This window comes from Dasypus novemcinctus, chromosome 8 (assembly GCF_030445035.2).
Source record: "Dasypus novemcinctus isolate mDasNov1 chromosome 8, mDasNov1.1.hap2, whole genome shotgun sequence".
Lineage (NCBI taxonomy): Eukaryota > Metazoa > Chordata > Mammalia > Cingulata > Dasypodidae > Dasypus > Dasypus novemcinctus.
The window spans coordinates 12,912,111-12,925,687 of record NC_080680.1 but is presented as its reverse complement, the minus strand read 5'-3'; the positions used below and the strand labels follow the sequence as shown (position 1 = coordinate 12,925,687).

Sequence of the window (13,577 nt, the reverse complement as noted above, 5' to 3'; positions counted from 1 at the left end):
AGTTATCAAAAGAGATCCAGGGACCCAGCAATAGGGCACTGACTAGACCTATGGGGTCTGGGAAGGAACCAGACAACCCTTGACTTCACGTCCCTTTGCCAGCAGATGACACTATTTGGGAAACCATTTCACAGAGAAGAATCCTTCAGTCTCCACCACACTGGATTTTCTGAGTCAGTGATTCTAAGCTGGGCTCTGCTATTTAGTCTCATGAAGACAAACACCCTCAGCCCTCCACCGCACCCTCCCGCTTCTCAGGGATGAATATGACGTTGGCCTCCTCTGGTGGCTCTCAGTCGCATGTTTTGCCAAGGTCTTTTCCCTTGAGAATGAAGTATGTGGTGGCATTCCCAGTTGTCGGACCAGTAACTTTTCCTTTTCCTTTGGCCTCTTCGCCTCACTGTCTCCATTCTCTCCTAAATGTTACATATGTCACTCTCCTGGTGTGCAGATCCCCAAAGCAGCTCCATTGGACAATTATTACCCTTTCCTCCCTGTTTCATAAGAGAGCATCACCCTGCCTGACTTACTCAGAGGCCATCTTCAAACTTAATTTTGCCAAAATTCCATTTTTTATGGACACTTTTATTTACACCTCCTCCTCTAAAACCTATAACTGTGTAACTGAATGCTTTATGCTTCTGAAAATCCAGTAAAAGTAGATTGTCCACTCCACCTTCCCCTGCTAATGCCCACACCTGCATTTCATAGGCATCTGTGCATTAAATATATAGTGAAAAACCTCCTCAACTGTTTCTCTAAGAGCTACCACATCATAATTCTTGAGAACCGGCACTTTGCAACTTGGCTCCAGAACTTTCTGCAGTTGAGTTCTCTCCTCTGGTTCATCAAGTAACCCTTGAAATTTGTAATAGGTGACTTCTTGCAGGATCAAGGACTTTGAGAAATGGATTGAAGACACTTGTCATGGAGAACACAGCTCCTGTTGCAGGGGTATGGATGTATGTCACACATTTAACATCAGGACTAGTTGAATAGTTTGCAGCACAGGGACTCAATTCTGTATTTATGGCCAGCTTTCAAATGACTACTTTGCCGGTCAACCTATTCTCTTATTATATTACTTTCACCAAGTTAGAGGCTGTGGCTTCAGAAAAAGATAAGCATTTAGAAATTATTACAGTGAAGTGCTGCTCCTCATTCTTTCTGAGATATGTTTTTCCAGGTGTGCCCATCCAAAAAGGTAAACAAATTCTTATAGGCAGGCAGGTTTACAATGCATAAGTTTTTCTCCCTCCACATAGTAGGATTTGTCTTCACCAGGAAGGTAGTGAATAGGTTTGGCCATGACAGGACAGAGGAGAAATGAGGTAAAGCTTAGAAAGGGCTGGCCATGATGCAATCTGCAATCTGTTGTGATGCTCAAAATCCAGTTGGGCTGTGGCCTTTCTCCATCTGTTCTATATCTTTTTAATTTTTACTTTAATTTTTACTTTATTTTTTGAATAATAAATTGTGTTTTTTTAAGAGGTACATAAACCACAAAAAAAATGTTACATTAAAAAATATAAGAGGTTCCCACATACCCTGCTTCCCACCTCCCCACTCCTATCACATAAAAAACCTCTTTTATCATTGTGGCCCATTCATTACATTTCGTGAATACATTTTGGAGCATTGCTGCACCACATGGATTATAGTTTACATTGTAGTTTACATTCTCCCCCTGTACATTCAGTGGGTTATGGCAGGATATATAATATCAAGCATCTGTCCCTGCAATAAAATGCCACCATATATCACCTCTACTTCCCTCTCCATACCATCAGCAACTACCTTGGCCACTTTCTCCAGATAATTGCTACAGTTTCTTCCCTTACTAGTCACAATAGTTCTATAGTAGCATACCAAGAAGTTCACTCTAATCCATATCTTATTTTTCCATCCTGTGGACTCTTGGTTGGTGATGTCCTCTCCACCTCTATATCAAGAGGGGGATTAGATCCCACATGGTTGTTGGATGTGATTCTCCTGCTTGGAGTTGTAGGCACACTCGTTCCCTCGTGTGGTGGTTGACCAACTTCACCTTCCTGTTAGCTGACCTGTGCATGTCCAACAAACTGGAGAGTAGGTGCTGCAACTCTGCTGAGGCTCAGGTCCCAGCTGGCACATGGCCAGTTCAGAGATTGAACTCTTTTGGGTATACACCAAACCTAGAACCAACCACAGGTTTAGTAAAAGTGATAGAAGAGGCATCTGTGGAAAGCTCTCATTTGAGTCCAACACCATCACACTCAGGAACACAAACTACCAGGTAGGGCCCACTAACAAGGCAATGAACTTTAGAGCCAGCCACCATGATCATAGAACCTGTGTGTCCCCATAGCCCTCAGGAGCACCAGTACCTGGAGTTGGGATCCTGCTGGGTCGTTGGGATCGTGCTGGGGCGTGCATAAGCACAACCCCTGTGATGACCTCCTGACTCTTTTTTGAAGATTCTTAATCCTATAAGCTCATTTGTCTTTACCATTTCCCTCTTTTATTCAAGGTCCCTTTCTAGTTGCATCACCAACTAGTGATTGGTAGTAATCCCTCAGTGCCAGGGAGGCTCATCCCCAGGAGTCATGTCCCTTGCTGAGGGGAAGGTAATGCATTTACATACGGAGTTTGGCTTAGAGAGCGGCCACATTTGAGTAAACGGAGGCTCTCAGGAGGTAACTCTTAGTTACCCTGCAGCTCTAGGCCTAGCTGAAATTTCAGGCACACAGGCTCATAAGCATAGTCATCAGTATCACAGGCTCCTCACTGGACCATCCTTCTTCATATTCTTTGTTGTTGCACTTGGGAGATTGTTGCTGTTCCACTGGGAAATGTGACAGGGTTCCCCTGGCTAGGAACTCAGCATGCCTTCAGTTGTCATTTGTAACTGTAAGTACTAAGAAAATATGACAATTCAGGTCTTCCCCAAAGGTAGAACTCTGCAGTATCTGAGTAACTCCTTTCCTCTGCTCCATCATATTGAAATCCCATTGTAGATCAGGACACATATTCCTCTCCCTGATATATTCTCAGTCATTTTCATTAATGTGGTCAAACAGTTCTCATTGTGAGTCACCTTAGGAGGAGGAGGAGGAGTGATCACACCTTGACTGCCATCTGAACCCATGCTTTAGTTCTGTCATTTACCCTGGTTATCTAAGTCCATGGGAACAGCCAATAGGAAGCCCCCTCAGCCCACATGCTGCTGTCCTCCCCACTACTGCACATTCCCTTGTTAAGGTACCACAGCCAACCCTAGCCAAGGTACCTCCTGTTCCTGCTGGAAGGAGGGGTAAACTAAATTTTCTAATGTTAGTTTAATCTTAGATTCCTGGCATACACCTAACTTGGTCTTGGTCTATAGTAATATTTTTAGATTAAAGAATTTTATTTCCTAATAAAATTGTAGTTGGAATTTCTTCTTAAGTGTGTTTGGGAGAGATTGGACTACAATCCATTTGCTTCATTATCCATTTCAGGTCACCTATTCCATTTGTGCAAAAAAGGCTTCTCGAATTTTGATAGAGATTGCACTGGATACATACATCGTTTTAGGTGGTGTCAACAACTTAACAATATTAAGTCTTCCAATCAATGAACATGGGAAGTTTTTCTACTTATGCAGTTCTTCTTTAATATCTTCCAGCAATGTTTTATAGTTTTCAGGGTTCATGTCATTCAATTCAGCTAAATTTATCATATGTATTTTATGGTTTTATTTGCTATTGTAAATGAACCGATTTCTTGATTTCCAACTTATGTTGTTCATTGCTGGTATATAGAAACCCAATGGTGTCTAAATGCTTATCTTTTATTGTTGAATTTGTTTACAAGCTGTCATAACTTTGTAGTGGATTCTTTGGGATTTTTCTATAAACAAAATTATGCCACCTGTGAATAGGGTCAACTTTATTTCTTCCTTTTTAATTAGCGTATCTTTTACTTCCTTATTTTTGCATGATTGCTTTGGCTAAAACTTCCAGTAAAATATTGAGTAGGACTGGTGAAAGTGGGCATCTTTGAATTGTTTTTAAATTAGGGAGAAAGCATTCCGTCTTTGTGAATATTTTGAACTCTCCATCACTTCAGAATACCAGTTTTGTTGGATAGGGAATTCTTGCCTGGAATGTTTTTCTTTTAGCACCTTGACTATGTCATACCATTGCCTTCTTGTCTCCATGGTTTCAGGTGAAAAATCAGCACTTAATCTTATTGAGCTTCTCTTTTACATGATGGTTCTCTTTTCTCTTGCTGCTTTCAGTATTCTCTCTTTGTCTTGAGCATTCGACAATTTAACAAGTATGTGTGTTGGAGTAGACCTGTTAGAACTGATACTGTTTGAGGTGCACTGTGCTTCTTGGATGTGCATGCCCATCTCCCCCAGTAGGGTTGGGAAGTTTTCAGCCATTATTTCCTCCAAACTCCTTATGTCCCATTTCCCTTGTCTTCTCCCTCTGGGATGCCTATAATGTGTATGTTTGTGTGTATCGTGTTGTCATTGAAATTCTTAAGTCTCTGCTGAATATTTTCTATCTTTTTATCTTTCTGTTCTACTATCTGTTTGAGTTCAGATGTACTGTCTTCCACATCCCTGATCCTTTCCTCTGCCTGTTCAAATCTTTTATTATGTGCTTCCAGTATATTTTTTATTTCTTGGATTGTGCCATTCATCACCATCATATCCATTATCTTTTTATGTATGTTTACAATTTTTTTCAGTATGCTCTTCCAGTATCTTTCCAATATTCTTAATCACTTCCTTCACTTCATTAAGTTGATTCATGATATTTTTGTGGACATCTCTGATTAGTTGTTCCATGTTCTGCATCTCCCTGGTTTTAGTTTGTTTGTTGGACTGGGCCATGTCTTCCTATTTCTTAGTATGGGTTGGAAATTTTTTTTTGGAATCTATGCATCTGTTTATCTTGATGGATTTATTCATTTGATTGGCATCTCTCTCTATTCTATGATTTTATTTTGCTTTTGTTTTTGTGCGTGTGGTAAGATTTCACTTTGACCCTTCATTGCTCTTATTCTCTTTTCTTGTTGTTGTCTATGTTTCCTTGAAAGAAAATAAATTAGGACCAGAGAAAGGGAAAGAGATAGGGAAAGAAAAGAACAATAGTAATAATAATAGAAGAAGGCAGGATAGGAACAGTACAAGATGTAGGAAATTGATAAATTAACACAAATAAGAAGCACAGACAAATAAGATTAGAAACAATGAAAGAAGAAACAAAATAGAGAAAAATATACAGAATGAAGTAAAAGGCTGAAGGGTGAGAAGAGAGGACAAGAAAAGAGAAAATAGAGAAAGAAAAAAGTAAAAAAGAAAGTAAATAGAGAAAAAATGAAAGAGAGAAAGAAACAACAAAAATTGTAGACCAAATAAAAGGTGGAATGAAAGAACAACAATAGAAAACAGAAAATATAAAGATGAAGGAGAGAAAAAAATAGTACAGGTAGAGTAAATCAGTAAACAAAATTTAAAAAGAATTAAAAAAAAGAAAAACAAGCAGAGGAAAAAAGAAAGGGCAAACACAACAAAGAAGAAACAGGACAGCAGTGAATCATTTTTAAAAAGGAGACAGAAGGAATAAATTTAAAAACGAACAAACAAAAATAAACATGGAAAAACATCTTTTTCTCAGACTCCTAAGTATCTTTTCAGGCTGCTGATGTTCATCAATCACTTCCCTGTAGCCTGCCCTCGGCAAGATTTGAACCATTTTTAGTCAGTAAAATTAGGAAAATTTTTAAAAAGGAACTTTTTTTTAGGTCCGAGAAAAGCTAATACAAAGAGAATGTCTCTATTTTTTCCTGTCATCAAGTTTCAGCCAGATGCCTGAATTCTCAAAGAAGAGGCAGGAATTGCACCAGGGACCTCACACGCGCTAGGCAGGGATTCTTGCAGTGAGCTCTTCCGCCTCCCTAGGTTGATTAGCCTGTGGGAAGGCATCCACCCCTTTCCCTCAGGCAGGTTAGATTCCCTGCAGATTCCCTGCAGTTCGCTGGAGTCCAGCTGATCAGCCGCCAGTCTCTGCCTCTTCTCTGATGCAATTCCTCTCTTTACAACACATTTGGCTGGATGTGGCAGCCTCCCTGAGGAGATCCCCCTCCCCTCTCTCAGTTGAGTCAGGGTCCCTTCCAAGATTCAAGCGGGGCCCAGCTGACAAAATTCATGGGAAAGAAATCGCTCTCCTCGCTCCCAGACCCTCTTCCTCACGGGTAAGCTGCCCTCACACTCCTCTTTGGAGCTGGGAGCCCGCGGCTCCACTAGGCACTTGGTCCTGAGGGCAGGGTACGTGGGCCGCTCCCAGCCACCGAGGCAAGCGACCCCCGATTTCCCCTGCCTTCCTTACCTGTGCAGGGCCCTCCAGAGGTCTCAGAGCACCCTCCCCTTCTGTATATATCCAAAGGCGCTGGCAGGGAGGAAGAGGTCTGCTCTGCCCTAAGGTTGATATAATCCGCCAGGAGTTTTACTCTTGCTTAATATCCAGGCAGCCCGGAGGCTTAATAACTCACGATTACTTGTTTTGGCTTCTTCATCTCTCTGGCCCTCGCTCTCCTGGGAGTTGTAAAGCAGTGTCCTGCTTTGCTGTTCCCCAAAGCAGGCTTCAAGGCAGCTTCTGGCTCTTTCTCCATTTGTTTTAGTGAGCTGAGCCTTATCGCCTATCCCATCCGCCATGTTCCCTGTAAATGTGCATTCAGTCTTTACTATGGAGTATGTCTTATCCCAGAAGTTTCATATCTGCCCTTTATGATTTTGAGGCTGTTTCCTTCTATTTCTAGTTTTCTGTGTGTTTCATTCCAGAACGGTTGCTGGAGTTTGTCAAGTGCCTTTTTTGTGTCATTTCAGGTGATCTTCCATTCTATTCATGTGGTAGTTACATTAATTAATTTTCTTATGTAGAAACACCTTTGAATTACTGGGATAAATCCCACTTGGTTGTAGTGTATAATCTTTTAATGTGCTTTTGGATTTGGCTTGCTAGTATTTTGCTTAGGACTTTTGCACTTATATTCTTATGGAATATTGAGTATCATTCCATGCTATGGATGTACCATAGTTTGTTTAGTCATTTATCAGTTGAAGAATATCAAGGACTTTAGGAGTTTTAAATCTGGGCTATTATAATTTAAGCTTTCCTAAGTAATCATATCATACATATATTTGCATGCAAGGAAGTATTCTTGTCTCTGAGGAAAAAGCCCAGGACTGCAATTGCTTGGTTTTTGGTTAGTGCATTTTTAGTGTTTTCAGGAATGTCACACTGTTTTACAGATCATCCATACCATTTCACAGTCCTGACTGCCATCCATGATAAATCCAGTTTTTTCCACCTGTGACAACATTGGAAATAATCGTTGTATTTTATTGTAGCCTTTCTAATAGGTATTTACCTCTATCTTGTTATGGTGTGATGACTAGCATTGTTGACATATTTTCTCGTGTTTATAGAGCATCTTTACTTCCTCTTTGGTGTAATGTCTCCTCATGTCTTATGCCCTTGTTGTTAATGGAATGCTTGATTATTTACACTTGAGCTTTGAGAGTTCTTTATACACTCTATCATTCATTCAGCAGATATGTGTTTGGCAAACATTTCTCCCAGTCTGGACCTTGTCATTTCATCTTCTTAACAAGATCTTCCACAAAGCAACACGTTTTGATTCTGGAGAAGTCCAGTTATGTAATTTGTATTTATGAATCGTGCTGTTAATGTCATATCTAAGAACATTTCACTGGATTCTATGTCCCAAAATTTTCTTCTAAAATATCTTCTGAACTATTTATATTTTGTATATTGTAATAAACGCTATGATCTGTACTGGTTACCTATTATACTATGATGATTCTCAGGTTGATGTTCTTAATCCTTCTTTCTTTCCCTTTTGTGCTCTGGCTATCAAATTGCTGTAGCACCTTCTGTTGAAAAAATATCTTTCTTCCATTGTGTATATCTTTCTCAAAAACTAGTTGTCTGTACTCATGCATGTTTATTTCTGGGTTTCCTCTTCGTTCTATTCTGTTCCTTTGATTTATGTGTCTCTTTTCCAAAAACACACAATCTTGGTGTAAGCAGTTATTTAGTATGCCTTGAGGTAGTGTACTTCCTCCCAGTTTTTCCTTCTTTTACAAATTTATTTTAATTCTTGCAGTTCTTTTAACTTTGATATGAGCTTTAGAAAACAGTCTGTATTTACAGAGGCTCATGCTGGGAATTTCAAAGGAATTGTGTGTAACCCGTATATATCACTTTGGAAGAATATCACATCTTTTCTATGTTACTCTTCCAATCCATGACCACTAGATGTCTCTAAAGTAAGTAAGAGATACAACTGTCCGTATTTGCAGATAACATGGTCTATGTAGAAAATTCCAGGGAATCTACACAAAACATCCTCAAGTAGTTAAGTAATTTGAACAGGTTGCAAGAGAGCAGAAAAAAGGAGAAAAGTAGTTTTCTCTTCAATTGCAACAAACACATGAAAACAAATTAAAATGCAATGCCGTCTGTAATCCCTCATGAAAAAGAAAATAATTTTTAGATGTAAGTCTGATGAAACTAGTCCAAAATATTTGTTTACATGTTCCTTGATTTCTTTCAAAACTGTATTGTGGTTTTCAGCATACAACTTTTGGACTAGTTTCACCTGCAGGCTCTTGTAATGGTGGGATCCCAGTCAAAGAGGTGGGGGCAGGGTCACAGCATACAAGCACCTCCCAGGCCTGGGTCCTGGAGGTCCTTGGGTGGTGTGAAGTCTTCTTGGACGCAGGGTCCCCAATGAAGCTAATGTCAATTTGTGCGGCCAGAGGACTGGACCTTAGGGTCCCAGGTTCCAGCATGAGGAGCAGAGGCAGTTATGTCTCGTGGAGGAGGAGAGGTTAGGACCACCTCAGGGCATTACAGTGACAATGATGACACCACTGTCAGCCTCCACTAAGTTCCCACTCTGTGCTAGGAACTGTACGAGGCCCTTTCTATATCTGATATGACTTTCCTGGGATCTGGTAAGGTATTGTAGTCATGTACAGAGCTGTAAACTGAGGCTCAGGGCTGAGGGTCCCATGCCGAGGGACTGGCTTAGAATTGTCAAAATGGAGCTCATGCTCAGATCTGTCTACTTAGCCCTCCCTCTTCATCGCCATGGTGTGTGTGCTCCAACTGGAGAGAAGATGAATCTGAGTCTCAGAAAGGGAGGGCTGGTCTGTGGCCCATGGGCAGGAGTAGCCATGGGCACAAGCAACTCATCCTGAGCTGGTGCCCTTGATCACAGGGCTGCTTCTCCTATCAGCTGGGGAGTGAAGCATGGGCACTGTGCCAGGCTCTGAGCAGGGAAATGAGGCCTGAGGTCATCCTACTCCATACAGGAGGCATTGACTTCAGAGCTGCATCCTCAGCCCTAGGACCTGTGTCACTTCCTCTCATTTCCCAGGTCAGCCTAGCACTGGCTACCTGTCCAACCTCCACAGGTGTGATATCCTTGGTGAAGTGCAGTGCACAATCTTTCCTCTAGTTCAGCCCAAAGCCTGTCCCATGGGGAAAAGCCAAAATTGAATTCCCAAGGTTTTGAGGGTTTCCAGGGACTCTGACAACACTCCCTACCCTACAGATTTACTGTCTTCTGAATTCATCCCACAGCTTGGCACTGACTACAGCTCTCTGCAGTTTCCAGGATGAGAAGTCAAGTTCAGGAACCAGAAAGAGCCCTGTTTCCAGGAAATATTCAGGAATCCAAGTAAAAGAGGGAAAGCCTTGAATAGTAACAGAAGTAGAATGTAGGATTCAAGATCGTCTACTGTGGGGAAACTAATAGAAGGGAATGGGAGCCAGGATGCATATGGGACTCATTGTAGGACTCTGCCAGGTAGGTTAGAACCAGAAATTTTCTTCAAATCATACTTTGGCAATAGAATTTGAATATACCTTGTTAGGACAATTTGTATATTCTACACCTCAACTGGCACCAGAGGACAGAGTCCCCACTGGAAGCCACTGCCACCAGGGGTTTTCTCCTGAGGGAAAAGCTGGCACACATCCCTGCTGAAGTGTTTTTTACCTTCCAGCTCTAGAATGGAGGGGGAAAATCTTGCTGTCTTTAATGACCAAGGATAGCTAATTTATGGCTTGTCTCCTGATATTTTATGACCTCTTGTTTAATAAACTGCTTCTTTACAAAGCAGGCTCTGCACCTCAGTTGCTCATCTGTCAGTGGAAACAAGCACGAGAGGGTTCAAGAGAACACAAGCTCTCGGCCAGACTTCCCAAAGGCAGCCAACCTCCGGAGCTGTGAGGGAGTCGCTCTGTATTTTTCCTGACCCCTGGATCTGTGTGTGGGAAGGCAATTGGTCTGAGATCTGGGAACAGAAGATCCAAGAGGAGCCGAAATCCCTGGATTTTCTGAGGAAATGTAACCTCTTCTACTAAATGACAGCTTCCTTCCACGATAGCCTTGCCATGAGAGCTCTGGTCTTTTCTTCCTCTCTCTCTCAGCTCCTTAGTCCCCTTTGCTGAATCCTCCTATTCTCGCCCCACCTCCAAGTCTTGCTGTTTCTCAGCCCTTTGTCTGGTGGAACTTGTTCCCGTTGCCTCTCCCCAGCTCTCCCTCCCTTGCCTGGGCCCTTCAGCAGGCGCCCTCCGCTCTCTCGAGCCTCAGTCTCTTAGGCACACCTGCAACCAGAGTGCCACCAAAAGGGCTAAGTCCCAGCAGCTTGGCCTGAAGTTCAGCGCTTCAGTGGTAGTATCATGGCCTTTGACCTCGCCCCTTCCTAAGTCCCCCAGTAGCAGTGATGAGGCCCCCCCGCCATGCTCTCACAGTGGTCCTCCAGCACCAGATTTAAGTGCATGTGACCCCACCTTCAGCTCTCTGTCCTAAGGCCCAGGCCATCAACTATATCCACATGCCAGTGACAGAACCAGGGCTAAGGCTCTTGAGCCACAGCCTCCCTAGTCCTCCACCACAGGCTCTGAGCTCCTCCACCTTTAGATCCCATCCAGGGACCTGCCCCGTCAGCCCATGTCCCCTCACGACATGTCTAACCCCCAGGACCCATGTGCCTCTGACTGCTAACTAAATGCCCCTGCCCCTCCTCAGCCAAGTACTGGCCCCTGGCCTTTGGCCACCGAGTCTGTACTGGTGGTCAGTCGCCCCTGGCCCCAGGGGTTTTACTGATACAGAGGATATTTTCCATGAAAAAGGGATTTTGTTTTGGGGAATCAGAAAATCTCAGGCAATGGATGAAAGAAGAGGGAACAGAAGGGAATCACTGGTCATGCATGTACTTAGGGACAGAGAAAATGGGGTCTCATTTCAAGAAAGGTGATGCCACTTCCCTTCCTCCCATATGGAAACAAAAATTTAAAAAGCAACTTCTTCATAAAAATTATGGAAAGAAAGGAAAGCAATTGTGTTCTGTGACAATGCACACAGTCTCCTAGAGGCCTTACCCAGGCCTGACCTATGGTTTGGGCCTGGCCAAGCACAGGATGAAGGGCAGACAGTGTTCAGGCCGGTAGAGGAAGATTCTGGGTTTCCTCACCAAACCTTTTGTTTACTCCTCTTGTATGTCCTGGGAAGGAGGGGGTTGGAGGCCCGTGACACCCCCACCCCCAGCTCCATCCCAGAAGGAATAAGACCCAAGTGTACCAAAGACTTTCAGAAGAATCTGTCCAGGAAGGAAAGACTGGGGCCTGGGGACAAGTGTCTCCAGGATTTCTGAGGACCACTGGTTTCTCCCCACAGTGAGGAATGTGAGTCTTTGGGGGAAAGAACTGGCTACTCATGATGTTAGGTCATGATCTCAACCTCCAATGGCTGCAGAGGCCAGAAGCATCCTCTTCAGAGACCTGGACCCCCCCTGGGGCACTGAGAACTGGGGAGGGAGCTCCAGCCAAAGTCAAGACAGTGCTTGCCCCTTCTAGTTCTGCCCTTTGTCTGCCCCTAAAGTTCTTTGTCCTTCCCTGTAAACCTCTGTAGTGGAGGCCCTTAGAGATCCACCTCGATGCCTTCCCCTGTGCTCTTCTGTGATCACCACCACTGCTGGTCCTCACGGCTGACCCCTTCCTGGAAGTCACATGGTCCTGGGAGCAGCTGGCAGCCAGTTACCAATGGGAAGTGCCAAAGGCCCCTCTCTTGCTTCCAGGTGTCTCTGTAAGATTCATGGTCTAGAGGTCATGCCAGAAACTGTCTGAAGCTGCTGTCTGTTGAAACCCACCCTTGCTTTGTCTCTTCCCCTGACCTCTCCTGCTTCCCACCTTCCAGACCATTCCCTCAATAAGTCACATCTACAGGTATCCCCATCTAAGCTTTGCTTCTGATGAACCTCACCTATGGCAGTTGGTACTGGAGGTAGCCCTAGGAAGCAGAGTTCTAGGGGTGACTCAGCCAGCTGGCCGGGAGGTCTCCATCTCCAGTGTCAGATGGGGAATTGGGAGTCCCCAGCATGCTTCAGCACAGTGAATGCTAATGAGGAAGGGGTACTAGCCAGTGCCATCCTTACACTGGAGGTGCAACATATATGATGAGAGCCACAAGGCTCAGGTCACATACGACAGCTGCACAATCCCCCTCAGGTCCCTGTCCCCCTTCTGGACCCCACACACATCCACCTGCCTTATTGACCTACTTGCTCCCTGTCCTGGGCACACACACACGCTGCACAGCTGCCCACGAAGCCATGTGAACATGGACACGGGACCCACAACTCCCTAAAATGCGGACACTCAGACCACCTCTGATCTCCTTGCTTCCCGAATGCACATATAACTTCTAACCTTCCACGAATATGTAGTCACCACACCCCAGATACGCAACTGTGACTGCCATGGGCTGAAATCCTCGCAGCTACAAGCTGGACCTCCCCAAATATGCACGTGTGCTTTCTCATATACTCCACACTCCTTGGATCCACACCTGTAAGTGACACCATCAGACACTGAAAGTGCACACATACACATGTGTGTGCATGCTACTACCTGCCAGAATCCAAATAAACAGGATCCTAACTCCCAAAAAACTCACTCAAACTTAAAATATTCATATACAGTAAACTGTAAATATGCCACACCCCCAGATATACACAACTCCTACAATTCCTATACACACACAAGTTGATTGAAGACACCACACCAGAAACTCTCATAGTCAATGGCTGAAAGCCAGAAAGCCCTGATGTTCCCCCATACTCAAAATATACGTAAAACCCACCAAATCTATCCAAAAACATCCTGAAGACCCAAAAAAACCTCACACCTTAAGAATAAACACACATAAACACCCTTCATTTTCCAAATACAAAACCCAATTAGAGCCCCCATGCACAATTAAATTCTTCCACACACCTGATATAAACACAAATCCTCTTCTAGGTTTCAAACCCCTCAGACACTTCCCTTTATAAACAAAAATCCCATCACCTTTAAAACATCCATATAGGGAAGCGGACTAGGCCCAATGGATATAGGGCGTCTGCCTACCAAATGGGAGGTACGTGGTTCAAACCCTGGGCCTCCTTGACCCGTGTGGAGCTGGCCCATGTGCAGTGCTGATGCACGCAAGGAGTGCCGTGCCAC

General features: G+C 43.7%; 1 pseudogene; it reads right to left on the bottom strand.

Moving 5' to 3' along the window:
* Positions 1-502: 502 nt before the first annotated feature.
* Positions 503-3,127, bottom strand: LOC131279597 (gamma-adducin-like; annotated as a pseudogene).
* Between the last annotated feature and the right edge of the window lie 10,450 nt (positions 3,128-13,577).